General features: G+C 45.6%; 1 long non-coding RNA gene across 2 annotated transcripts; it reads right to left on the reverse strand.

The window, feature by feature from the left end:
- Positions 1–488: 488 nt before the first annotated feature.
- On the reverse strand, positions 489–27,414 carry LOC146031409 (uncharacterized). Of its 2 annotated transcripts, none has more exons than XR_014456887.1 (3): positions 27,281–27,414; positions 11,963–12,223; positions 489–591 (listed from the first exon to the last, which is right to left on the reverse strand). It is a non-coding gene; the product is annotated as an uncharacterized LOC146031409 (long non-coding RNA). The 2 variants fall into 2 exon arrangements; XR_014456881.1 differs by lacking the exon at positions 489–591 and adding an exon at positions 7,080–7,181.
- Positions 27,415–27,687: the final 273 nt, after the last annotated feature.

The following is a 27,687-nucleotide window of genomic DNA, read 5'->3' on the forward strand; positions in this document are numbered from 1 at the left end:
AGCCAACCTCATAAAAAATGGATTGTTTGTAATTGTAATCAATTAAATCCTAATTGATACTTAAACACATTACTACCACTTTACATTAACCCTTACATCATGTGAAGTGCTATTCATTCATTGTTACCCCTTTACCTATGTTTTATGTATGCATATTATATAATTGCACGTCAAATGCAAAATTCTTCAATGTGCTAATTATTACTAACACATACTAAAGCAAACGTACCATCAGTTATAAACATAGTGTGTGTGTGTATTATGTTTTTTGCTTAATGTTATTTGGACTACAATTATATTACATTTGTGTCTTGCATGGATGTGCACACTACAATAACACACATCTATATACAGTATATACCTTTTGCACATTATAAATATATTAAACTATTGACACATACACTGTAAAACTAAAAAAAAAACACACAGACAACTTCTAACTGGTATGAACTTTTTATTATTAACCAAGAAAAAAATAATTTCACAGGAACAGGTCGGTGAGGTCCTGCAGATCTGCTTGCAGAAGCTGAAAGTGCTCCCTCATCCGCCGGAGGGCCCCGCGGACACCTTCATTATGTTGCCTCTGGTCATCTGTGGGCATGTTAAAGGGGGGTAAAACTTTAATAATAATAAGGTAGACATTTTACATTGTGATGAAAAAATTCAATACAAACTACCTACAGCATTATAAATCATACACACACAAATTGACATAGGTTCAGTTTCACAAATGAAAATAAATACTATGATGGTGACATACACACAGTGGTTTACACTATACAATATGTTACTTATACCATTGTCAATGTATGTTTCCAAAGCACACCAACACTTGAGCCTCATTCAGACTTGTCATGGCTTACCACTCACCAATGTACTATAAAGCTACATCCACTATAACTTTTCACATTTCTGCATTAATATAATCCTTCATGTCACAGCTCAATGGTTAACTGCAGGTATGTATGTGTGTGATATATATCAGGGGCAAAAAGAGAAAAGAATTGCACTGTGGATGCACACCAAAGAAAGACAAAATACTCTAAAAAACTTAGCTTTTATTTATCATTCAAAACTAAAAAGAAGCGAGACCAGCTTCCTGTGCAGATTGTTTATATATATATGATCTCACAGGGTGATCTCCTTCTGGGGTTTGTGAAATATTCATAGAATTAAAAAGACTTTAGACATACCAACATGCAACATACATATGTGACGTGCGTTTAGCACAAAAAGAGAGAAAAAGTGATTTTATAGGGATAAAAAGTTCCCCTAAAACCGGCTACAAAGGATGCTGTGAGTTGGTTCTGATAACGTTCTTTTGGAATTTAATTCCTAAGTCAGAGAAGGGAATGTTGTAAATATCCTTCTCTGGGGGTTTTAATTCCCACTTTCAAAGAGCCTATAATGTTCTTCTGTAAGTCAGCACCTAATATCTTCTAGATGGTATTTTACCTATTGTGTGGCTATGTGTACTTTATTGCCGTCTGGTTGTACCCTTTGTATTTTGCCCCACATATAGGTCACCTTGCATTGGGTATAATCCGACACTGGGGATATGGAATGCTCAATAAACAATTACTGGTCTCCTCGTGTCCCTTTATTCCTTTATGTCTTAGGTGGTTATTACCATCTAATAGATGTTATATTTGAAACAGTGCACTCTATTTAGGATAATTACTTATTTTGTGCTTATATCCATTATAGTGTTCTGAGGGTTATAATTCCCCTCTGGATATATATTTAATGGTCTTTATCCAATGTTCCGTTTAGCCCTTTAGTTGTTTTGGCTGGCTCTGATATTTAAATTTTTACACTTTTAAGTGTTTGAGATTTCGCTTATATCTGGTCAGCCAAAACAGGGTTAATATAGAATGGTGGATTTTTAACATTCAATGATGTCAGGTATTGATAGGTTTCTGGCTGAAGTTAAATGACAAGAATCTTTATTAGCAGGTTTTAGAAATTCCTGTAACTTGACATTCTGGCATTCTGTCTCTAACGTCAGAATTAAGGTAGTACTGATATATTAAGTCAGATTGGATGGTGTCGGTAGAGAGTGCCTGACTGTGTAAAATTCAGACAGGTCTTTTATAATCAGCGTTTGGAACACTGCTGATTTGGGTTAGCTTAGGCGATATTCATAAATAATACCTGTCTGTGTAAGTTTCAGACAGGTTTTGTACATCACCAGCTGACTTCCTTATTTTAGATCAATATGGATAGATTTTTTATAATTAGTGTTTTAGAATATTGCTAATTTAGGTCAGCCTAGGCGGTGTTAATAGATGATGTCTGTCTGTATAAATTCTGACAGATTTTAGATATCACACACTGACTTCCTTATCTAGTATTACATATCTTGCAACACCTTTCCACTGATTTTCCCTTTTCTAGGGCTTCAGGAACTACAGATACAACTCACAGCAACATTGTTTCATTAATTAAACATTTCAATATGATTTAGCAACATTTGTAGCCAGCTTAAGGCTGACACGTGTTTCACTAACTAAGCTTCCTCAGAGCCACAAGCCGAGTGTCTCCTGCGTGTCATATTTATTGGTATGTCTCAGCCAATCATTTCGCTTGCTGAGACTCACATGTTTATTTCCTCCAATGGGCTTCTATTCTCTCTGCCCTTACTATGGAGGCTATTTCCGCCCTGTATCTCGGCGTACTGGTCACGTGATCGGCGTGTGATGTCACGCTTCGGTCACGTGGTGTCTTTTGGCCAATCGCGGCATGTTTTTGCCGCAACCCGGAAGTTCAGGATTTATGTCGATCGCCCCGAACTCTGTATATGTTATAGTATTCGATTTTAATTTTCATCATTTAGTTTTGAGGTTTCATATACTTTATGAGCATGGTGGTTGGGGCGCCCCCTTCTTGGGTATCGGGTGTTTTTCTGGGCTTGTCCCGACAGAGGTTTGTTCTCTGTTATTTGTTATTTATGAAGTTATGCTTATTTTGGGTATTCCAGTCCCCGGAACCTGGATATCCTTTCCAGATTGTTATTATGTCTTATTCCTATTCTGTTGGACCCTGGAATCTGTATACTTTAAACGGCTGTCTGTTTTCAGTACGTTTAATTCTTTTTTGTGGCAGTTCTATCTTTATTTTATTTTGCTATGCCATGGTGTGGTGTTAATTTGATATTGCAGCTGCCTGTCAGTATTGCTGGGACAGGAGAGTGGTGTTTTTCAGAAAATTAAAATCGAACACTATAACATATTCAGAGTTCGGGGCGATCGACATAATCCTGAACTTCCGGGTTGCGGCAAAAACATGCCGCGATTGGCCTGAAGACACCACGTGACCGAAGCGTGACATCACATGCCGATCACGTGACCAGTACGCTGAGATACAGGTCGGTGAGGTCCTGCAGATCTGCTTGCAGAAGCTGAAAGTGCTCCCTCATCCGCCGGAGGGAACCGCGGACACCTTCATTATGTTGCCTCTGGTCATCTGTGGGCATGTTAAAGGGGGGTAAAACTTTAATAATAATAAGGTAGACATTTTACATTGTGATGAAAAAATTCAATACAAACTACCTACAGCATTATAAATCATACATATACAAATTTACATAGGCTTCAGTTTCACAAATGAAAATAAATACTATGATGGTGACATACAGATGAAGTAGGTCTCATCCTTGCTGGCGGGTCGCCAGGACGTCCCCTCTGGCGACCTGCCAGCAGCCTCGCCAGCGAATATACTGAGACGCGCGTGCGTCTCACGCGCACATGCGTCTCAGTCTCCGTCGCCAGCGCGACAGAAACCCTGTCCATCTCCGCCTCAGGGAGACGGACAGGGTTAGGGGGGGTTAGGGGGGGTGCGGGCAGGCGGCGGGGACCCCGGGTTACCGCCGGCAAGCCGGCGGGGACCCGGGGGAACGGATAAAAGCGCCGTCGGAAGGGGATGCGTGCGCCTCTCGTGCGCGCGTGTCCCCTTTTCGCCACCGCCATGGCGCTGGAGGGGGATGGCGGCTGGCGACGCCAGCGCCATTCCCTGCCAGGATGAGAGCTGCTCCATCTGTACACACAGTGGTTTACACTATACAATATGTTACTTATACCATTGTCAATGTATGTTTCCAAAGCACACCAACACTTGAGCCTCATTCAGACTTGTCATGGCTTACCACTCACCAATGTACTATAAAGCTACATCCACTATAACTTTTCACATTTCTGCATAAATATAATCCTTCATGTCACTGCTCAATGGTTAACTGCAGGTATGCATGTGTGTGATATATATATCAGGGGCAAAAAGAGAAAAGAATTGCACTGTGGATGCACACCAAAGAAAGACAAAATACTCTAAAAAACTTAGCTTTTATTTATCATTCAAAACTAAAAAGAAGCGAGACCAGCTTCCTGTGCAGATTGTATATATATATGATCTCACAGGGTGATCTCCTTCTGGGGTTTGTGAAATATTCATAGAAATAAAAAGACTTTAGACATACCAACATGCAACATACATATGTGACGTGCGTTTAGCACAAAAAGAGAGAAAAAGTGATTTTATAGGGATAAAAAGTTCCCCTAAAACTGGCTACAAAGGATGCTGTGAGTTGGTTCTGATAACGTTCTTTTGGAATTTAATTCCTAAGTCAGAGAAGGGAATGTTGTCAATATCCTTCTCTGGGGGTTTTAATTCCCACTTTCAAAGAGCCTATGATGTTCTTCTGTAAGTCAGCACCTAATATCTTCTAGATGGTATTTTACCTATTGTTTGGCTATGTGTACTTTATTGCCGTCTGGTTGTACACTTTGTATTTTGCCCCACATATAGGTCACCTTGCATTGGGTATAATCCGACACTGGGGATATGGAATGCTCAATAAACAATTACTGGTTTCCTCGTGTCCCTTTATTCCTTTATGTCTTAGGTGGTTATTACCATCTAATAGATGTTATATTTGAAACAGTGCACTTTATTTAGGATAACTCCTTATTGTGTGCTTATATCCATTATAGTGTTCTGAGGGTTATAATTCCCCTCTGGATATATATTTAATGGTCTTTATCCAATGTTCCGTTTAGCCCTTTAGTTGTTTTGGCTGGCTCGGATATTTACATTTTTACACTTTTAAGCGTTTGAGATTTCGCTTATATCTGGTCAGCCAAAACAGGGTTAATATATAATGGTGGATTTTTAACATTCAATGATGTCAGGTACTGATAGGTTTCTGGCTGAAGTTAAATTACAAGAATCTTTATTAGCAGGTTTTAGAAATTCCTGTAACTTGACATTCTGGCATTCTGTCTCTAACGTCAGCATTAAGGTCAGGGCCGGTGCTAGGCACCAAAGCGCCCCAGGAGGGAGGGGTGCCCTGGCGCTCAACTGCTGGAGTGCGGGGGGGGGGGTGCTTGACGTGTCCGGCCGCCGGGGGGGGGTTCTCACGGTGTGGCTACCCGGGGGGGGGGCGTGCGCAGTGTGTCTGCCGGGCAGGGCGGAAGGTGTGTCCGCGATGTGGCTTACCAGCCGCCGGTGGGGGGGGGGAGAAGTGGTGCGCGATGTGGCCGCTGTGCTGCCACATCGCGCAGGAAGGGAGAAATCACTTACCGAACACCTGCTCCGGCTCCTTCCTCCGGATCTCTGTCCTGCTCCTCTGCTGATGCAGTGGTAGAGCTTGCCAGCTCACTACCGCCCTCCAGTGGCCGGCGCCCTAGGCAAATGCCTAGACCTGCCTAGTGGTGGCGCCGACCCTGATTAAGGTAGTACTGATATATCAAGTCAGATTGGATGGTGTCGGTAGAGAGTGCCTGACTGTGTAAAATTCAGACAGATCTTTTATAATCAGCGTTTGGAACACTGCTGATTTGGGTCAGCTTAGGCGATATTCATAAATAATACCTGTCTGTGTAAGTTTCAGACAGGTTTTGTACATCACACGCTGACTTCCTTATTTTAGATCAATATGGATAGATTTTTTATAATTAGTGTTTTAGAATATTGCTAATTTAGGTCAGCCTAGGCGGTGTTAATAGATGATGTCTGTCTGTATGAATTCTGACAGATTTTAGATATCACACACTGACTTCCTTATCTAGTATTACATATCTTGCAACACCTTTCCACTGATTTTCCCTTTTCTAGGGCTTCAGGAACTACAGATACAACTCACAGCAACATTGTTTCATTAATTAAACATTTAAATATGATTTAGCAACATTTGTAGCCAGCTTAAGGCTGACACGTGTTTCACAAACTAAGCTTCCTCAGAGCCACAAGCCGAGTGTCTCCTGCGTGTCATATTTATTGGTATGTCTCAGCCAATCATTTCGCTTGCTGAGACTCACATGTTTATTTCCTCCAATGGGCTTCTATTCTCTCTGCCCTTACTATGGAGGCTATTTCCGCCCTGTATCTTGGCGTACTGGTCACGTGATTGGCGTGTGATGTCACGCTTCGGTCACGTGGTGTCTTTTGGCCAATCGCGGCATGTTTTTGCCGCAACCCGGAAGTTCAGGATTTATGTCGATCGCCCCGAACTCTGTATATGTTATAGTGTTCGATTTTAATTTTCATCATTTAGTTTTGAGGTTTCATATCCTTTATGAGCATGGTGGTTGGGGCGCCCCCTTCTTGGGTATCGAGTGTTTTTCTGGGCTTGTCCCGACAGAGGTTTGTTCTCTGTTATTTGTTATTTATGAAGTTATGCTTATTTTGGGTATTCCAGTCCCCGGAACCTGGATATCCTTTCCAGATTGTTATTATGTCTTATTCCTATTCTGGTTGGACCCTGGAATCTGTATACTTTAAACGGCTGTCTGTTTTCAGTACGTTTAATTCTTTTTTGTGGCAGTTCTATCTTTATTTTATTTTGCTATGCCATGGTGTGGTGTTCATTTGATATTGCAGCTGCCTGTCAGTATTGCTGGGACAGGAGAGTGGTGTTTTTCAGAAAATTAAAATCGAACACTATAACATATTCAGAGTACGGGGCGATCGACATAAATCCTGAACTTCCGGGTTGCGGCAAAAACATGCCGCGATTGGCCAAAAGACACCACGTGACCGAAGCGTGACATCACACGCCGATCACGTGACCAGTACGTCGAGATACAGGTCGGTGAGGTCCTGCAGATCTGCTTGCAGAAGCTGAAAGTGCTCCCTCATCCGCCGGAGGGAACCGCGGACACCTTCATTATGTTGCCTCTGGTCATCTGTGGGCATGTTAAAGGGGGGTAAAACTTTAATAATAATAATAAGGTAGACATTTTACATTGTAATGAAAAAATTCAATACAAACTACCTACAGCATTATAAATCATACATACACAAATTTACATAGGCTTCAGTTTCACAAATGAAAATAAATACTATGATGGTAACATACAGATGGAGTAGGTCTCATCCTTGCTGGCGGGTCGCCAGGACGTCCCCTCTGGCGACCTGCCAGCAGCCTCGCCAGCGAATATACTGAGACGCGCGTGCGTCTCAGGCGCACGTGCGTCTCAGTCTCCGTCGCCAGCGCGACGGAAACCCTGTCCGTCTCCGCCTCAGGGAGACGGACAGGGTTAGGGGGGTTAGGGGGGGGTGCGGGCATGCGGCGGGGACCCCGGGTTACCGCCGGCAAGCCGGCGGGGACCCGGGGGATCGGATGGAAGCGCCGTCGGAAGGGGATGCGTGCGCCTCTCGTGCGCGCGCGTCCCCTTTTCGCCACCGCCATGGCACTGGAGGGGGATGGCGGCTGGCGACGCCAGCGCCATCCCCTGCCAGGATGAGAGCTGCTCCATCTGTACACACAGTGGTTTACACTATACAATATGTTACTTATACCATTGTCAATGTATGTTTCCAAAGCACACCAACACTTGAGCCTCATTCAGACTTGTCATGGCTTACCACTCACCAATGTACTACAGGTTGAGTATCCCCTATCCGAAATGCTCGGGACCGCGAGCATTTCGGATAGGGGAATTTTCCGGTTTTTGGAATATTTTTTTGCAGCCATACTTACCTGTCCCCTGATGGTCCCCGGGCGTCCCTCGACGTCCGCGCAGTCCCCGGGCGTCCACAGCAGGCCTCTGGCATCTTCTCCTGGTCTCCAGCGGTCCCAGGAATGCATTGCGCGAGTGTGCGCGCGCACCGGTGACGTCACCGGCGCGCGCGCACACTCGCGCAATGCATTCCTGGGACCGCTGGAGACCCTGGAGAAGATGCCGGAGGCCTGCTGTGGACGCCCGGGGACTTGGTAAGTATGAAAAGAGGGTTAGGGGGTTAAAAAAAAAAAAAAATTCGAATGATTCCAAAAACCACGGTTTTTGGAATAATTCGGATAAGGGATGTCCGGATACCGGATACTCAACCTGTATAAAGCTACATCCACTATAACTTTTCACATTTCTGCATAAATATAATCCTTCATGTCACTGCTCAATGGTTAACTGCAGGTATGCATGTGTGTGATATATATATCAGGGGCAAAAAGAGAAAAGAATTGCACTGTGGATGCACACCAAAGAAAGACAAAATACTCTAAAAAACTTAGCTTTTATTTATCATTCAAAACTAAAAAGAAGCGAGACCAGCTTCCTGTGCAGATTGTTTATATATATGATCTCACAGGGTGATCTCCTTCTGGGGTTTGTGAAATATTCATAGAATTAAAAAGACTTTAGACATACCAACATGCAACATACATATGTGACGTGCGTTTAGCACAAAAAGAGAGAAAAAGTGATTTTATAGGGATAAAAAGTTCCCCTAAAACTGGCTACAAAGGATGCTGTGAGTTGGTTCTGATAACGTTCTTTTGGAATTGAATTCCTAAGTCAGAGAAGGGAATGTTGTCAATATCCTTCTCTGGGGGTTTTAATTCCCACTTTCAAAGAGCCTATGATGTTCTTCTCTAAGTCAGCACCTAATATCTTCTAGATGGTATTTTACCTATTGTGTGGCTATGTGTACTTTATTGCCGTCTGGTTGTACACTTTGTATTTTGCCCCACATATAGGTCACCTTGCATTGGGTATAATCCGACACTGGGGATATGGAATGCTCAATAAACAATTACTGGTTTCCTCGTGTCCCTTTATTCCTTTATGTCTTAGGTGGTTATTACCATCTAATAGATGTTATATTTGAAACAGTGCACTCTATTTAGGATAACTCCTTATTGTGTGTTTATATCCATTATAGTGTTCTGAGGGTTATAATTCCCCTCTGGATATATATTTAATGGTCTTTATCCAATGTTCCGTTTAGCCCTTTAGTTGTTTTGGCTGGCTCTGATATTTAAATTTTTACACTTTTAAGCGTTTGAGATTTCGCTTATATCTGGTCAGCCAAAACAGGGTTAATATATAATGGTGGATTTTTAACATTCAATGATGTCAGGTACTGATAGGTTTCTGGCTTAAGTTAAATGACAAGAATCTTTATTTGCAGGTTTTAGAAATTCCTGTAACTTGACATTCTGGCATTCTGTCTCTAACGTCAGCATTAAGGTCAGGGCCGGTGCTAGGCACCAAAGCGCCCCAGGAGGGAGGGGTGCCCTGGCGCTCAACTGCTGGAGAGGGGGGGGGGGGTGCTTGACGTGTCCGGCCGCCGGGGGGGGGTTCTCACGGTGTGGCTACCCGGGGGGGCGTGCGCAGTGTGTCTGCCGGGCAGGGCGGAAGGTGTGTCCGCGATGTGGCTTACCAGCCGCCGGTGGGGGGGGAGAAGTGGTGCGCGATGTGGCCGCTGTGCTGCTGGGGGGGGGAGAGGGAGGGAAAAATCACTTACCGAACACCTGCTCCTGCTCCTTCCTCCGGATCTCTGTCCTGCTCCTCGGCTGATGCAGTGGTAGAGCTTGCCAGCTCACTACCGCCCTCCAGTGGCCGGCGCCCTAGGCAAATGCCTAGACCTGCCTAGTGGTGGCGCCGGCCCTGATTAAGGTAGTACTGATATATTAATTTAGATTGGATGGTGTCGGTAGAGAGTGCCTGACTGTGTAAAATTCAGACAGGTCTTTTATAATCAGCGTTTGGAACACTGCTGATTTGGGTCAGCTTAGGCGATATTCATAAATAATACCAGTCTGTGTAAGTTTCAGACAGGTTTTGTACATCACACGCTGACTTCCTTATTTTAGATCAATATGGATAGATTTTTTATAATTAGCGTTTTAGAATATTGCTAATTTAGGTCAGCCTAGGCGGTGTTAATAGATGATGTCTGTCTGTATGAATTCTGACAGATTTTAGATATCACACACTGACTTCCTTATCTAGTATTACATATCTTGCAACACCTTTCCACTGATTTTCCCTTTTCTAGGGCTTCAGGAACTACAGATACAACTCACAGCAACATTGTTTCATTAATTAAACATTTCAATATGATTTAGCAACATTTGTAGCCAGCTTAAGGCTGATACGTGTTTCACAAACTAAGCTTCCTCAGAGCCACAAGCCGAGTGTCTCCTGCGTGTCATATTTATTGGTATGTCTCAGCCACTCATTTCGCTTGCTGAGACTCACATGTTTATTTCCTCCAATGGGCTTCTATTCTCTCTGCCCTTACTATGGAGGCTATTTCCTCCCTGTATCTCGGCGTACTACTCTAACCTCACAGTCATAGTGTTCCCTCTGAATCCAAACCCACCCATGACTAAGCTGCTGCAGCTTTTGTCCTTGGACCTGAGAAGCATGTAATGAGCTCCACCAATCTCAACTCATCAAAAACCTATCAGGCTATGTTCTCTGCTGCAACGTGGCATAGGACTTAGTCAGCTCTCAATAATGCACAGTAAACTTGTGCAATAACGGATGGCTTTGCTGCTCCATTAATCATTGTCATATTGCCAGTTAGGTGAAGCTGCAGCACTAACCCACTCATCACTTTAATCCGGGATACAGATTAACTACACAGGTTCTGTGGCATTTTAAATCGAGGTGAAAGCCATCCCCAGAACCTGTGTAATTAAGATTTGTTCTGGATGATAGTGATGATTTGGTCACCCTATCTAAAGGCCGCCATACACTATGCGATTTGGGCCCGATTTGACCCGATTCGGAGGAATCGGGCCGTGAAATCGGGCCAAATCGCATGTGCAGACATCCCATCCGACCCGATGCTCGGTCCCGTGCGAATCGGGTCGGATACGGGAGGTCGGACGGGCTGCACATAAGATTTGTTAAATCTTATGTGCAGCCCAAGGCAGGCAGGGGACGCAGCGTATAGTACGTGCGGTGGAGGGAGCCGAGCGGGGGACTGTAAGCAGGGAGCCGAGCTAGAGAGGCAGTGGGCGCATTTTCCTGGGCGGGGGGGAGAATGCCGCAAATAGATACTTCCAGTTCCAGGCAGTGAACGCCGCAAGGGGATCAGAGGTAGCGTAGGGGAAACCGGGCACATAGAAATAAATGGACAGCCAGTAATTGGCTGAGAGCTCTCTGACAGAGAGCTCTCAGCTAATCACTAACTGTTAATTAATTTCTATGTCCGCCCGCTGCTGCCCGGCTTCCCCTATGCTACCCGGTCTCTGCTCTCTGGTCCCCTCGCAGAGTTCACCGCCTGGACCAGTGCGCTCACTGCCTCCCCTGCCTGGCTCCCTGCTTGCAGTCCCCCGCTCGGCATCTGGCTCCCTCCACCGCAGGTACTACAGGCTGCGTCCGCTGCCTGCTTGCAGCCCCCATGCCCTGCTCAGCTCCCGGCTCCCGCTGACAGCAGCTCCCCGGGGGGACTGCATGTGATAAATCGCATGCGATTTATCACATGCAAAACCTGGCACATCAAGTGCCAAATCGTATGTGACCCCCCCCCCAGGGGAGTTGTCAGTAGATTAGGTCCGACTTGTCCTTCGGACAAGTCGGCCTAATGTATGGGGGCCTTAACCCCTAAGTGTGACTGTTGTTACCCACTTAGTTTTCATACTTTTTACAATAGTTAATCACAAATAATTCAGCATTGCGACATAATAAACAGTAGTCAAAAAAGTCAATGATGCATTATGTATACCTACCACTTTCCAGGACCTCCACCTCCTGAGGGGACTCCTCCATGACATAGGCCCAGGCCTCCTCCATCTGCGGCACCTCACATGCCTCCTCCTCCTCCTGGCCCTGGTCAGCCTCCTCCCGGGCCTGCTCCTCCTCCTCCTGGGCCTGGGCAGCCTCTTCAAGGCCCTGCTCCTCCTCCTCCTGGGCAGCCTCTTCAAGGCCCTGCTCCTCCTCCTCCTGGGCCTGCTCCTCCTCCTCCCGGGCCTGCCTTGCTCGGTCACGTGCTGTTAAAAAAAGTAGAAGGCTGAGTGTCAATTAAGGGTCATTATTTTATGAATCGTAATAAAAAAAAACAATGACATATTATATCCACATGACAGCATGTCAAAGAGGAAGTAACACACATATAGTGTATGCCATTTTCAACTCATTAACAGCCATTTAACCACATTTACATAAATAATTTACTTAAATCATTAACTGGTAAATATGTCATGTTTGCATAAAAACTCACATCTTGCTATCTGCCTCCTTAGACGCTGCAGAAGGTCTGGATGGCGTCGGCGTAGATATTCTGCGCCGGGCAGCAAGATACGCCCGGCGCTTATCGCGGTTACTGATAAAGGGCCCCGCACGCCCCAGCCTGGTCTCCATGACAGAGACCAGGGCACTCAGCTCAGCTGTGCTGAACGGTGCAGCTCTTTGGTAGGTGGCCATGTTAGCAGTGGCGCATCACAAACAATCATGTACTGTAAGTGGTTGGTAAGATTGTTATTTGGTATTAACTTTATTGATCATTTTTACATGAACAGTGTGTATGCGGCGAAAACATTGCACCGCCAAACAACGCTTGCTATAGCTTGGCATCGCTGAGTTGCACTTCGCATTATTTAGTATATGTATATAGGTGTGCAACACAAAATGGAGTGTGCTGCAAACATGTCTGGGTCACAATCAGAGGGAGAACAGGAGCATCAGCTCCTCCTAGCTCAGCTGGACTCTATCACCTCCAATGTTCACCTGACCAGAAACCAGGCATTGGGAGGTGCAGGCCTCTTCAGCTGGGCCATCTTCAGCAGGGCCATCTTCAGCTGGGCCATCTTCTGCCTCAGCAGAATCATTGGGAACACAGCAGGTGGCTTCACAAGAGAGTAGCCTGGCCAGCACTTCAAGTACAGCAACAGGTAGCCGTGGGCATGGGCGTGGCCGGAAGAGGCCAACAGAGGAACCAACCGCCAAAAACAAGGCATTCCAACCGGAGGAACTGGAAATTCTTTTACCCCGTGCACGGGATTTGATCGAGTTCACACAGCTGAGGTTGACACCCACAATGAAATGGAAGATTTGGGAGGACATAACTGGGGAGATTAATGCGGTGGCTCCACAAGTTTGTGAGGCAGAGCAGGTGAAGAAAAGGCAAGTTCAAGTGTTTGAAATGAGAGTTCAGCAATACCAGTAATGTGTGTATTGGAAGCTAGATGCAATTGTTAAATGGCAGGTCACGTTGCTAGGAGCAACAGACATGATTGCCATGTCACTTATTCTATATATATTATACGGTGAGTGTGAATGTATGTTCAAGGTGATTATTTAAAACTTTAAACTAATGTCAGTTATGTTGAATGAAGCAGACTTAAAAAACTGTTGCAGATAACAAGGAATGCTAATTCAAATGTCGTGGGTGACATGTAATAATATATACACTTTGGTTGCAGGTGGCATGACTTCAAATCCAACCTCAAGAAGAAAATGACCGCACTTTGGAACCACAGCCACACCACAGGCCGACTGAAGCTCACCCCCCTGGAGGAGTTGGCCACAGATTGCATTGCTATTGAGGAGGTCCGGGGGGTGAGCAACATGGACAGTGAGGCCCCAGTGGAAGTATTTGCGGCTGTACTTGAAGGTAATTACTTAGCATGGCATAACTACTTTGTATTAATTTTAAAGGAATGTGTTTTAATTGTAAGTTTCTCTTTCAGCATCATCTCCAACGTGCGGTAGCGATCTTCTTAAGGATGAGGCGGAGGATACAGTGCCACCTGCCACCAGTGGCAGCCATGTGCAGCAGCAGCCAACAGCCACACAGGATGTGGACAGGTGGTTGCAGATGCTTACCCACATTCACCAGCAGGGAGAGTTAGCATCAGAGCGGCTGATTAGGACCGAGGAGGTCATGCAGGCTATTGTCAGCACCCAGCAGGCAATAGCTGGGAGCCAGCAGGCCATAGCTGGCAGCCTGCAGGTGTTGGCAGATCAAGCCGTGCGCCAAAATGACCTCCTCCTCCGCCATAATGAGCTTGTGGCGGAGCTACTTAACACCAATAGGGCCCTATTGTCAGCCGTTTCTGGTGCATTCCCAACACCAGCCCTCCCTGCTGGCAGAAGGGGAAGACCATCCACCCCTTCCACATAATCTGCTCCACCTGACCCACCATCACAACGTGGCCGTGGCCGAGGAGCTGCTGCACGTGGCAAGGCCCCTACCAGGGCCAAACGGTCACGAAAGTGAAGTGGCCTCCGCATTAATCTCCACCCTTATGTCGTCCCAAATCTTTCATTTTCCTGTGTGCAACCCATGTGTGCAACCCAATCCCGTGCAAAGGGTACACTAATTTGTGGTGCCTTCGGTTGGAATGTTTTGGTTGGTTCCCCTGTTGCCCTCTTTCTGCTACCATTACGGTCTGCTGTTCTTGAAGTGTTGGTCATATACTTTTGTTGTGAAGCCACCTGATGTGTTCCTAATGATTCTGCTGTGGCTATGTATGAAATGGCAACAATTTTATACATGTTTGTTTTGTTTTATGATTATTTGTATGTTACCTTTCTTTTTTGTCATGTGCCAAATAGCATGCTATAAAATTCATATGTTTTCCACCAATTTAATAAATGTTATTTTTACCCCCAAATGTGTGCTGTTATTGCTGAATGTGAAAGTGACATGTAAAATTATATTATTGGTACCAATTTCTGAGCATTGCTTGCAGTGTAAATGTGGGTAAAATAGCAAACATGCAGTGGTGTTTTCAGCTTATATTTGTGTATTGAGTAATGGTCCTTTTAGGCAGCAATGCTTCCAATTGAAGCAATGAAAAGAGTGTAATTAATGACTAATGAGTAGAGGAGTGGATTGTATTGTGTTCAGCTGAGAGTGCTTCAGGTACGGCCGTACTAATTGGGCGAACCGAATGCCTAGCACATGACCAAGTGGTCTCCGCAAAGTGAAACTTGCTTATGAAGACCGCATATTTCATGCATGTTGGTTCGTTTGCAGTCGGTGTGCTGTCCGAATGCACGCCACCCAGAGTTCGTGCACTCCCTTGTGTACGCCCATATTTACGCCCAGTTTTTCCCACTTTGAAACCACGCCCTTGTGTAGGTCCGAATGACGCCCATATTTCCCAAGTCAATGCGGTGCACATTTGTGGATGGTATTAGTGAGAAGGAGTATGGAGACCATGCATGGCACATGCGCATTGCGTTGCCTACGCATGCGCAGATGGCTAAAAAGCGCACTCCGAAAGAATTCGGAACGGACCGCACCGAACACAATAAGGCCCTATATCGGGTCTCAGGGACCATTTTACGTTGGTTCCAATGTAAAAATCGGGTCGGTCGCATGCGTTGCGATCTACCCGATTTTTACGACCCGATGGCTTACAATTATAATCGGTGGCGCCGTGCTAGGAAACAAGTACCTATTTACCTTTTTAATAAATTCTACAAATTTTTAATATCTGCCTGGACGTCACTTCATTGAAAAGAAACCACTATATGAGGATCCACTGCAAGGCTAATGTAAGCATACAAGTGAGCATTTGAAAGATTTGATATGTTTTTTTTACCATCTATATGAATGTAAGCTTATTGTAAGCACCGTTCCTCATTACTTACACAGAAGGTGAACCTCTAAAGAATAGTACCACTATCGCATAAAGGAAGACTTCATTGTTATTATCCTTGGGAAGATAGCCCCAATATGAACTTTTGAGAACATACTACACTGTATATGTTTTTGCTTATTTGTTTTTTATGTATGAATTGCCTGTGAGATACCTGATGTGACACCCTCCACATCTTGGCCGTACAGAGCAAAAAAACACATAACTATTTTCATTTTTTATTACATTTGAGCGCTACAAGGATCACATCACATATCTTGTTTTCCAGTTACCTGGTTGGACCTGTGAGCAGGGGCAGTGGAACGGGTAACCCAGGTCTATGAGACCCAGGTCCCGTTCACTACACTACAGAGCTGACGCTGGGAGACAATCTCATTTCCCAGCGCCGCCTCGGCCCCGCCTACAGATCACATCACCCACCCGGCTTTATGCCAAGTTGGGGCGCCAGTGTAAATGGGTTCGCAAGCCGGGTCGTACCCGGGTACAAAATCCTGGGGTGCGACCTGGCTTGCAAGTGGAAAAAGGGTATGAGTTACTTATAGCTATGTATGATTTTAAAATGGTTTATAAAGAACTTTGTACAATTATTGGTGTGCTTATTCCATATCTTGGTGAATAGATTACACATTCTAATCAATTCTTTATCTGCATTTAGATACAAGAAATAAGATAAGACATTCCCCAGGTTTATGTGTATAAATATCAGACATTGAGACACCATACAATTAACCTGACAATCCATTAATGTAAGTATAGGGTCAGGGACGTGCAGTGAGGTAAATGGCTGAGGAGTCCCTGGTAATTACCAGAGCCAGATTTGCACACAAATTATGAGCCATGGGGTACATGTGGGCATTATACACAAGTGCAGCAGTATACACTGCTGGAGATTCCCTTGGTTTTAGTAAGAGGTGTGCAGAAAAAGTAGCCAGGTGAGGCACTGCCTCACCTGCCATAGACTTTTTACTCCAGGGTTTTGACTATAAAAATTATTAATAAAGATAAGATTTTTATATATATTCTTTGTATTTTTGACATACTTTATAAATTTAAAACTTCAGCATATACGTTCGTATGACAGGAAAGGCTGTGCCTCACCCCACTGCACGCACTGTATAGGGTGCACAATCTGTACTGTTTGGTGGCTGGATCCTGAATCATCAGGAACTGATTATGCAGAATGCTGAACTCGATCTGCATCAATAATATCCTTTTACAGAATGTATATATGTATTAGACAGCATACTATGGTACATCATTCTGCATAGTACATGACTAGTCTAGCACTGTTATACAAATAATCTCCTTTTCTCCTTTCCAGCAATAAGCCATTATCACCACCACATATATCTTGTACGTGGATATTTATTGGCAGCCACATATGGCAGATAGTGTAGATACCTTGGTTTATAAACCAATAGTAGAAATACTTTAACTCTACATACTAAAGACTGCTTGAAAATAACTAGCCCCATGTGAATCCACATTGTGATTATGTATAGAGGAGGTACAGTATGGTAACAGCCAACAGGCCTCCATTAGCAGATGTCCCATAAGTATTATATACGGGACACGGTCATTAGGTCTGACAATATTAGGTCAACATGGTTTAGGTGGACACTTGAAATAAGTTGACATGGCTAAAGTCGACAAGGTTAGAAGATCAACATAAATATTAGAGGGGAAAACCACTATAACTAGTGGAATTAATGGGCGCTAATAAACAACTAAGAAGATGATATTTATAGGATGTGTACATTTTATTATGGAGAGATACAATAATGTTAGCAGCAGATCTTGTGGCGCGTTAGTGTACACACACCAAATATCCCTCCCCTGGATCCCCCAAAAGGTGTACACTGGTTTGGGTCGAAAATACTAAATTTAACAGTAAATGGAGATACCGCGCTAATGATTTTAGAATCATAATCATAAGCACGGTATCTCCATTTTAAACACAAACATAAGGTCAACAATGGGAAGGTAGAAAGTCAAAAGGTTGACATGAGTTTTTCACATTTTTGTAGAGCGACATGTGCCGACAGTCGGTATTTCATGCGCAGTGGCGTAACTACCTAATTTGCGCCCCCCGACACAAATTTTTCAGCACCCCTTCTTGCCCCCCCCCTCCCCTCGGCCCCCCCCCCCATGCCCGTACCTGCCCGGTCGCATCTGCGGTCACGGTCCCGTCTCTCCCGGCGCCGGCTCCTGCTGCTATAATGAAAACTGACTCTTAGAAAATGGCTGCCCCCATACTGCAGACAGTTTTCCGACTGCAGTATGGGGTCAGCCATTTTCTAAGAGTCAGTTTTCATTATAGCAGCAGGAGATGGTGCTGGGAGAGACGGGACTGTGATGGGAGGCCAGACAGCAGCGGGTAACTATAGCCCCGCAGACCCCCGGCGCCCACACTTTCTCTGTGCCTCCCCGCCACCGCAGGGGGCTGCGGAGCAATAGTTACGCCACTGTTCATGCCCCACCACCCACTAGTGCATGGAGGGAGAATACAACTGTGCCTGAAGCATGGCGAGTGCAGCTAGCCATGTTCCGAGATGTTGTACACGTCGACTATGTCGCCATTCAGGACAAAATACATGAAAATCTAATGTCAACAACCGAATGCTTGTGTTGACCTTCCAACCCTGTTGACCTTAGTCAGACATGGCCACAGCTGCAACTGCATATTTGTGCTAATGCCAATGATCTTTATATTGAGACTATTATTGGCAGTGGCGCAAATCTGTCTAAGTGCGCACCATTAAATCTTGCACGGTACTTGTTTCCTATCTGGGCGCCCGCTACGTTAATTGCGCACCATGCTATTCTCCGTATAAAAATCAGATCGCATCGGATACCACAAATGCACATACACGATATTGAACGATGCGATGCGATCCGATTTCGTTCCCGCTTTTATGGTTGGCCCATAGGATATATAGGAAACCCCCCCTGATGGTTTAAAATGCGCCTCCATTGTTAACGCCACCCCAGTATCGACGTCAACCCGAAGCGTGGCGAGCGGCGGCGGTACGCGTCCTCCGACTTTTTCATACCCCCACTATCCACGTCGGCGTGGAGTTGAGAATAGAATAGTGTGGCGAGCGCAGCGCGCCCCGCGAGGGGACGCGGATACTTCACAGGTATCTGTGTCCCCTCACGGGCTTCACAGGTATCCGCGTCCCCTCGCGGGGCTCGCTGCGCTCGCCACGCTTCGGGCTCGGTGGCTCGCTGCACTCGCCACACTATTCTATTCTCAACTCCACGCCGACGTGGATAGTGGGGTTATGAAAAAGTCGGAGGACGCGTACCGCCGCCCCTCGCGGGGCTTGCTGTGCTCGCCACGCTTCGGGTTGACGTCAATACTGGGGTGGCGTTAACAATGGAGGCGCATTTTAAACCATCAGGGGGGGGGTTCCTATACAAATCGTGGGTTTGCGGGGTTATTACATTGAAATCAATGTAAAATCGGGTCTCAGGGACCATTTAACATTGATTCCAATGTAAAAATCGGGGTTGATCGCGTCACCGCATGCGATGCGATCCGATTTAAAATGAAATCGGATCGGATAGCATCGTATGCCATCGTACATCATCGAGTACCGAATCCGATGCGATGCGATCCGATTTCATTACGGTGCCGTACGTTGAAAACCTGGGCGCCCAGATAGGAAACAAGTACCTCTTGCACCATCCCTTTTGGCAGGCGTAAGTTCTCTGGGGGTTATCCAGACCTGATTGCAGCCCTGCAAATTCACACAGTGGCCGATTATCGATCAACAGGGCACACGTACGGATCGTAGCGCGCATGCGTGAGGCCATTCAGCTACAAAATCCAACCTCTTTTCTGATTGCAAGCCTTCTGCAAGTTGATTCACAAGAAGCCGGTGTTTGTGGGTGGAAAACCTGCTGTTTTCTGGGAGTGTCAAGAAAATTTAGGGTTTTTCAGGGAGGGTGTACGAAATCAGCTTTGGCCTTGATCAGCCTGCTTCTATCGCACGGGCAGAGTAGGTTACCCACAGACTGCACACACTGGGAAAATCATTAGATGGTGAGTGAATGGATTTACTCAATATTTGCTGAACGCTGTGATTTTGACACAGATTACGGGGGTTATTCAGGTTGATTCACAAGGCTGCGAATTCGCAGCCTTGCGAGTCCACCAAACCCCGCCCGGCAAAGTGCGGCTTCGCCCACACTGCAGCGAATGGATGTTTTGCATAACCATCCATTCGCTTTGCTGGGGTGTCCGTCCACATCATTCGATGGTCACCGACCATCGAATGATGTTCAGCGTGCATGCATATATAAGTGACTTTTCAGTTGCATATATATGCGTGCACGCTGGCGTGGATACGGCCCGGCAGCTGACATCCGGTGATGTCAGCCACCCGCCCCCCACACCCGAGTCACTGCCTCATTTCCATGAGAACGCCCAGCGTTCTCATGGGAACGCCCATGGAACGCTGGGCATTCCCATATGGTAATGGAGCAGCCCGGCGCTCCCCGCCCATCTCCGCCCCCCCCTCGCTGCCATGGGTGCGTGCACTCGGCGACCCGAAAGGTTGCCGTGGGTGCACGCACCATATGCCTGCACATGCGCAGATACCCGTCTGCGCATGCGCAGATGGGCAACATCGGAACTGCGTGCGAATGCACGCAGATCTGAATAAGGCCCTACATGTCTTTCTCGCTTGCTCAGGGGGTAATGCAGGCTGCTCTCCCTGTCACGAAAACATGTACCGATCCTCAACCCGTCACTCATGCATGTAATCATGACTGTGCATGTGTACCGATCGACAGAGCAAGGTTGCCTGCACATTAAAACTACATTGTTCTATATTGTTCGCCTTATCGTTTCAGGTGGTGCGTCATTGCATTACAGACAAATTTCAGCACAATTTGCAGCACTTTGATTCTTTCACTCGCCTTTGCTCCGAAAATACAAGTGCCACGGACGAGAGGGTTAGTTAATTTGAAAGGGCTTAAAAGGGCCCTCCCTTTAATGCAACAACTATTGATCAATACAGAAAATTTCAGAAGCATCTGCACTTTGAACTCGTGAAACAGCGCCATGCCATGAATGAAGAGCAAGAAGTGCAAGTCAAAATCCTCCACAAAACCGACAACCACCATTAACTTCGGCATAGCGGAGCCGCAGGTATAGAGAGAAGAAAAAATGAAGAGAACCGGATTACCAGGAAAAAAGCTATGGGGCTCGAAATACTAGCATAAAGATGCATGCATGCCGCTTCTCCGCAGCTGGTCCCTCGGGAGGGCCACCAAAACAACCGAGGATGTTGGATATGTATTTGCAAAATCAAGACGACGCTGACGAGACCACTCATGACCCAACCTTAGTCACAGTGGACCCCGACACAGGCTCTGCAATGCTGTTACTAAAGTAACCAGCAGCGTCGTCGCGCTACTCTGGCGCAGACAAACACGCCAAAATATTTCTAAACAATTCCTTTGTGTGGTGTCTGTGATCATCCTCTGGCACAAGGGAGAACTGTGCAAGTGCACCACCGATCACATTTGCGTATTAACTACAGTGTTTGGCGAAACAGAGTACAGAACTAATGTGGAGGTTCTGGCATGCGGTGCGTGTATGCAATCATTGTGACAAAAGAAATTGTCAACCATGCGCCGAAACCGACTCATCTGACACAGCTCACCATGGTGGAAGAGTGTCTCATTTGTCTGCGTCTTCCGTTTATGAAAATATGGGCTCTCGCTTTGCCCACTTGAAACACCTACTACACTCGCCAATACATTGATTGATCTCACAATCACGCACAATTTGGACATACCAGCTCATCAATATGTATCCTTCTTTACTTATCACAGGCCAATTGTACATAGCCTAGGTATTTCTGACAAATAAATCATATATTTATTTGATCACCGTATCAACATATATCACCGTAAGGACCCCCTGCCCGCCAGCGCTACCAGACCTGACCCTGCGCAGCTAGACCCTTAGACCCTGCTGCATGCCAACCACCAGAAGCAGGGGGTCCCTGCAACTAGGGAGGAGAAGGAGGGCTGCGCTGGTCCCGCTCATGCATATGTAATGAGCTGGATCAAGTTCAGTGAATATGTAATGAGCGGCTCCCCCTGCTTACATCATGTGAAAAAAAAAATTAAACTTAAATCTATATTCATGTGCTGCAAGCACATGAATCCAAATAGCATGCCCCGAAAAATCATGGTGAAAGCAGTTCTCCATCCTAGAATTTAATACACTTTCGGTGAATCCCAGTGAAAACCCCATTGAAATACACCAGCAAATTGCAGCGAGTATGAAATGGAGAACTGGCCGACATTCACTGTTCGCTTTTGGGGAACAGTGAACATTGAATAGGGTGAATCACATTTTCAGTGAAAAAGATTCACCGCAGAGAGTAAAAACAGCCTGATTCACAGGAGAAAAAAAAACGGTGAATCGGGAGCATTGAATACTGGCCTCTGTATGCGTATATATTCATTCTGCATCTCTGAGTGATAACAGCTGGGACTTATGCGCAATGTGTAGAAATAAACATTGGCCAATAATGCGTGGCATCGCCAATGGGTCACCTCTGGATCAGGCCTTAGGTTTATTGACATTAATGCATGGATTAAAAATTTAGAATAAAGGCAAATAAAGGAAGTAATGGCAGAAAAAGTGTAAAAGATGTTGCAGCCCAAAAATTGTGTGTCAGGCACAGTTTAGGAACAGAAAGAACATTAACCAAAATGGATTGCTGGCCTTCCCATACACAGCTGTCATTTTCAGCCTGTGGACTGCAAGTGATTGCATGTGAACCAGCCATACAAAAAAACAATGGAGATACCCACAATGTCCTCAGCAAATGCATCCACTTGTGCAGTATACTGATAATTGGTCGGGGGATGCAGTCGATAGGTCGATAAGCAAAAGGTCTGCAGTCAAATGGTCTACATGCAAAAGGTTGACACAAAAAAGGGTCAACATGGAAATGATATGATATGATATGAAAAACGGTCGACATGAGTTTTCAAGATTTTTGTTTTGAAACCGACTTGTTTATTTTTGACCATACCAATGGGCATAGAGGGAGAATAAAATAAATACATAATAAAACTGTGTCCAAAGCATAGTGAGCGCAGTGACCTATGTCAACATATACACCATTTTCTTTTAAAATTCATGTCAACTTTTTTCACATCAACCTTTTTTTTATGTCGACATTGTGTCAATGTTGACCCTTTGTCCATGTCATTCTTTTGTATGTTGATCCTTTTTCATGTGTTTAGTGTTTGACCTATTGATTGTCAACCTATTTCTCAGTTGTGTTAACATTGGCAAGGCATAAACATTGAAATCGGGCCGGCATGTTGGTAATAGTCTAGGTGAGATGTATCAAGCAATGCAGGGAGATAAGTGAAGTGAAGAGATGCTGCTCCCATCCTATGGAATGCCCTTCCACCAGGGGCTGCCTGGCAACTTTCAGCCTGGGGGGCTACACAAGCAAGTGGCCCACCACCATTGCCATCATTTCACCACCCTACCCTCTCCCTTCAAGTATGCAGCAAGGATTAAACAATCATTTTCCCCCACACACATACACCAGAAATGGGGACAGTGAGTGCGGATGGCGTGGTGCAAAACTTTACAATATAATGGCTATTACAAATAAAGCCACACACCGTAATGCCCATTACACGTAATACCAACACCGTAATGCCTATTAAACATAATTCTACACACTGTAATGTCAATTAAATATAATGCCGCACACCGTAATGCCCATTACACATAATGCCAACACCGTAATGCCCATTACACATAATGCCACACACTGCCAATTAAATATAATGCCACACACCGAATTGCCCATTTCACATAATGCCAATACCATAATGCCCATTACACATAATACCAACAATGTAATGCCCATAAAACATAATGACACTCGCCGTACTGCCCATTACACATAATGCCAACACCGTGATGCCCATTAAACATAATAATGCCTATTACATATTATACCATTTAACTGCTGCTTACCTACATGCTCATTATCAGAGAAATATTGCTCATTGCCAGGGGTTACATGCTTCTTGCCAGGGGTTTCATTTGTTGATATGGGGGAATTTACATCCTCATTGCTAGTGGAGATGACATGCTGTTGCTATGGAGTGCTAAATGTCATTGCTGGAGGAAGGGGCATGTAACACTCCATAGGGTGAGTGCTGTTGCCAGGGAGAGTGATATTTTTTGTCAGGTGGGAAACAGGGTACTTGCTCGTTGTTAAGGGGTTCCATGATTCAATCTAGTCTCTACCTTTAAATAGCGAGCCAGCGCTACCTGAATCCGCACTTCCGGGTAACGCTGGCCACGCTGTTCTCATCTTACAGACACTAGAGGTATGGCCAGGGCCGGTGCTAGGGTGTTCGGCGCCTCCCTGCAAACTCTAAATTTGCGCCTTCCCATACCTTATAAAAGAGTACACGCTAGAGGTACATGCCACAAAAAAAGTAGCTGTGTTCTCACAAGGAATGTGTTCTAAAATTACACCACACAGTAGCACAATGTTATTCACATGTAGTGCCACTGATTCACATTCTACCACACATCAGTTTCCCTTATTACCGTTACAAAATACCGTAGAGTCCATTATTCATGTTACTTCAGGCCTTTGTACCGTTTATACACATTATGCCACACAGTAGTGCCCTTTATATAAAATTCTTATACTTTTATAATCAATAAAAATCATTGATGATAAAATTCTAATAGTAGTAGTGCCTTTTACACTGAATGCCCAGAGTAATACGTCTTACACTGAATGCCCACAGTAATACGTCTTACACTGAATGCCCAGAGTTATACGTCTTACACTGAATGCCCACAGTAATACGTCTTACACTGAATGCCCACAGTAATACGTCTTACACTGAATGCCCACAGTGATACGTCTTACACATAATGCCCACAGTAATACGTCTTACACATAACGCCCACAGTAATACGTCTTACACATAATGCCCACAGTAATACGTCTTACACATAATGCCCACAGTAATACGTCTTACACATAATGCCCACAGTAATAAGTCTTACACTGAATGCCCACAGTAATAAGTCTTACACATAATGCCCACAGTAATAAGTCTTACGCATAATGCCCACAGTAATAAGTCTTACACATAATGCCCACAGTGATACGTCTTACACATAATGCCCACAGTAATAAGTCTTACACTGAATGCCCACAGTAATAAGTCTTACACATAATGCCCACAGTAATAAGTCTTACACATAATGCCCACAGTAATAAGTCTTACACATAATGCCCACAGTAATACGTCTTACACATAATGCCCACAGTAATACGTCTTACATTGAATGCCCACAGTAATGCTGCTTATACTTAATTTCCGGAGTAATACAAGTTACACCTAATGCTCATAGTAGTGCTGCCTACACAAAGGGGGTGATTCTCTAATGATCGGAGGGGTCCGAATTCATCCCCATTCCAATGGTTGGGGGTCTGCGTATGGGCATATTTGTGCATGTGCAGACCCTGGCACCGAACGGATTCAGCGATTTACACACTGGCTAGGCCGTTCATTGTGGGAAGGGAAGGGGTGGAAATGGCTCTGGACCATAGGAACACATGACTTCAGCACCCATCCGCCCTTTTAGGCAGACACCGGAGGAAATAAAAGTCAGTTCAGTAATACTGTTTACACATTGGGGCAGATGTATTAAGCCTTAACAAGAGATAAATGCAAGGGTGATAAGGAGAGATAACCATCCAGCCAATCACATCCTAACTGCCATGTTACAGGCTGTGTTTGAAAAAAGTCAGTAAGGAGCTGATTGGCTGGACGTTTATCTCTCCTTATCACACTTGTATTTATCTCTTGTTAAGGCTTAATACATCTGCCCCATTATGCCCACAATAATACTGCTTACACATAATGCCCAGTGTAATAAAGTACACATAAGGCCCACAGTACAGTTTCTTCCACATACTACCTAGACTAGAGGAATGCACATAATGCCCACAATAATGCTGCTTACATATAATGACACTTACACATAATGCCCAGAGTAATGCCCCATACCGCCCCGACAAATACATGCCCCCGCCCACTGCCAGAACCCCTCGCAACCATGCGAGGGGATGTGTTATGGAAACACATCCCTTCACATGTCCCGCAGCAGGAGAAATCAATGGAGACTGACATATTTGCGTCACACTCATTCATGGCTGCATTTACATGGGAACGGCCAGCGTTTGCATGGGGATGCCCATGAAACGCTGGGCATTCCCATGGCCCACCGCCCCTGTGCGAGAAGCACGCTGACTGCGCAGGGGGTGAAGGCGCCTGCACAGAAGCCCTGCACATGCGCACTGTACTGTACTGTACATGTACTGTATTAACACAGAGGTGGCAGTGACACTCACAGAATTAAGCATATGATTAAACACTAATAGGTAGATGTATTAAGCTCGGTGAAGTGATAAACTGTGTTTTTTATCACCGGCCAATCAGCTCCTACCTGTCATTTTTCAACCCAAGCCTGTAGCTTCACAGGTAGGAGCTGATTGGCCGGTGATAAAAACCAGACAGTTTATCACTTCACCGAGCTTAAGAAATCTACCCCTATGAGACAATTATTCTAATTATTTCTGTGAGTGCCACTGCCAAGTCTGTGTTACTACGGATGGTGCCTCTCTCCTCATGTAGGGGGAAGGCCACAATGAACATTATAGTGGCCCACCGTTCTAGCCCTGGATAATTGCCCCCTTTATTTACAATGACACACACCTTTGTTAGACTGTGAGAGGACAGACAGTGCCTCTCAGCATGGTGTCCTGACCCTGACTGTGTCCAGGACGGCTCTCAAAACCACCGCCAGCCCTTCCCCTTGCACGCATGTGTGGGCACAGCGACGGGGTCATGACCTGCCCTGCCAGGCTTCACAGAGGGAAGGCAATCGCAAGGTCCTTCTGGCACCATGACCCAGAGAGGAGTCACTCAGCAGTGCGGGCGGCGAGAGGAGTCAGGCGGTGGCAGTGGCAAATGCAGGATTTTAAAAGGGGGGCTTCCAAACAGTACCCCACCCCATAGGCAGACATGTCACATTCAGCACAGCACCCCACCCCCCTTCCCCTCCCATAGGCAGACATGTCAGACATATTCAGAATCTGCCTATGGGGTTTGACCTGGAGGGGGATCTGAGTTGTCACAGGCATTTCACATATTTACAGAATCCCCTCCAGCACAGCCTACAGTAGTACTGGCACATGCAGTTTAATGTTTTCCCCCATTGTACCTCATGCCCTAATGCACACACTGTAGCTGTCACAAACAGCCAGAGAACACCCCCACCCCCCGAATCATACCCACAGGAGTGACAGACTAGTGCTGGTCACCCCAGAGCCACAGTAGCCCACTCACTTCTCTAGAAAGCTGCTTGGCCAGGAGTCAGACACACTCAGCGCTGCTGCTCCTCGGTGTCTCTCTCCCCTCTCAGGCTGACGTCATCAGTCTGAGAGGTGCTCCCCCTGCCTGCCAGCGGCTGTATCTTCAGCTCACGGCAGCAGCAGCAGCAGGGACAGGGAGGAGGGAGTCAGGGGCAGAGGGAAGCACAGCTCAGCTGACTCGCCGGCACCCGGCGGTGGAAAAAACATCAGCATCGGGCAGCCAGGGGCGTGCGGGTCTGGGCGGGCAGCCAAGAGTGCTCCCAACGCCCGATTGCATGTGAAACGTGCCGCTGCCTGTCATATATTTAGACGCAGGCTCCGGCAGCTTACAGTGTGGCAGGAGGGGAGGAAGCGCCTCTAAGGGCCGGCGCCTACCTGCTT

The sequence above is a fragment of the Crinia signifera genome, chromosome 1 (genome assembly GCF_055691185.1).
Source record: "Crinia signifera chromosome 1, ASM5569118v1, whole genome shotgun sequence".
NCBI lineage: Eukaryota > Metazoa > Chordata > Amphibia > Anura > Myobatrachidae > Crinia > Crinia signifera.